Below are 1029 nucleotides of genomic sequence, written 5' to 3'. Positions count from 1 at the left end.
CCCTTATACAACACTGATAGGAATACTGAGATAAAAGACAAAAAATACAACTTCTTTTAAAATGTTTGCTTTATTTACACAACAGGTCATTTCAATTCTCTCATCCTTTTTTTGTACATTCGCTGAAATTCTATGCAATCAACACTTTCAAGCTTCAATAAGTATGGAAAGACATTGTACAGACAGAAGATGGGTAAAATTGGAGACAAACATACAGTATATTAAATAACAATAAGTATTCCTACACCAAAAAGTCAACATTAAGAAACAATATGAATCTCAAATTTAAGGCCTACTTGAAAACATATAGTCAGAAATAGTACATAAAATGACAGAAATGATAACAGACAAATAACTAGTCCATGTGCACATGGTCAATGTTTTGTAATGCATCAGGCTTGAAAACAGCAAGAATCCATGTGCAGTTAGTTATTTTCTATTAGATTATGAATACAAATGAAAACTCTTATTAACAGGCCAAATCTCATGTCAAGTCATTCATGTGGAAATATATGCATTATAAAAATCCTGGAAATACAGCTGACAAAGCAAGACAAAGGAGGAGATAAAATGTCTATTTGTTGTTTATTGTGTGTCACCTCTCTTAATGTTCAACGTCTCATATTCAGAGGGTGGAGAAGAGAGCTGAAGAGACGCGTATGTGCCTGCTGCCTCATTCTGAGCCTGAAAACAGAAACACTCTTCAACACCATCATCATCATCATGCTGCCTTACTATATCTACTATTTACCTAAGGAGACCCACCTTCAGCTTGCTGGACAATCTGGAAAATAGAAAATTAATTACTAAAAGGAGTTCAAGCTCAGCTCATCAGTACATTTATCTCTGGATAGAGAAATGTGTTGTTACTGTTTGAATGACTCACTGTCTAATTTTGTAGAGTGCAAGTCCAACAGTCAGAGCGAAGAGAACCAGAATCAGGGTTAATATGATCAAGAGGGAAACTGTAGCCTGCTGACAATCTAAAAACACACAATATGCACATGAAACAGAAAAATATAGGATACA

At 34.6% G+C, this 1029-nt stretch overlaps 1 protein-coding gene and 1 long non-coding RNA gene across 2 annotated transcripts in view; both read right to left on the bottom strand.

Annotated features, from left to right (window-relative positions):
* The window catches only part of LOC107574991 (sialic acid-binding Ig-like lectin 7), an 8716-nt gene that overhangs the window by 4954 nt on the left and 2733 nt on the right, over positions 1 to 1029 (bottom strand). The window lies entirely within an intron of this gene.
* LOC107574995 (uncharacterized) lies at positions 625 to 960 on the bottom strand. Its single transcript, XR_001607774.1, has 3 exons — positions 887 to 960; positions 766 to 784; positions 625 to 684 (listed from the first exon to the last, which is right to left on the bottom strand). It is a non-coding gene; the product is annotated as an uncharacterized lncRNA (long non-coding RNA).

This window comes from Sinocyclocheilus grahami, unplaced genomic scaffold (assembly GCF_001515645.1).
Source record: "Sinocyclocheilus grahami isolate Dianchi unplaced genomic scaffold, SAMN03320097.WGS_v1.1 scaffold2428.1, whole genome shotgun sequence".
Taxonomy (NCBI): Eukaryota; Metazoa; Chordata; class Actinopteri; order Cypriniformes; family Cyprinidae; genus Sinocyclocheilus; species Sinocyclocheilus grahami.
The sequence above is the reverse complement of the archived record's forward strand: the minus strand, read 5'-3'. Positions and strand labels throughout refer to the sequence as shown.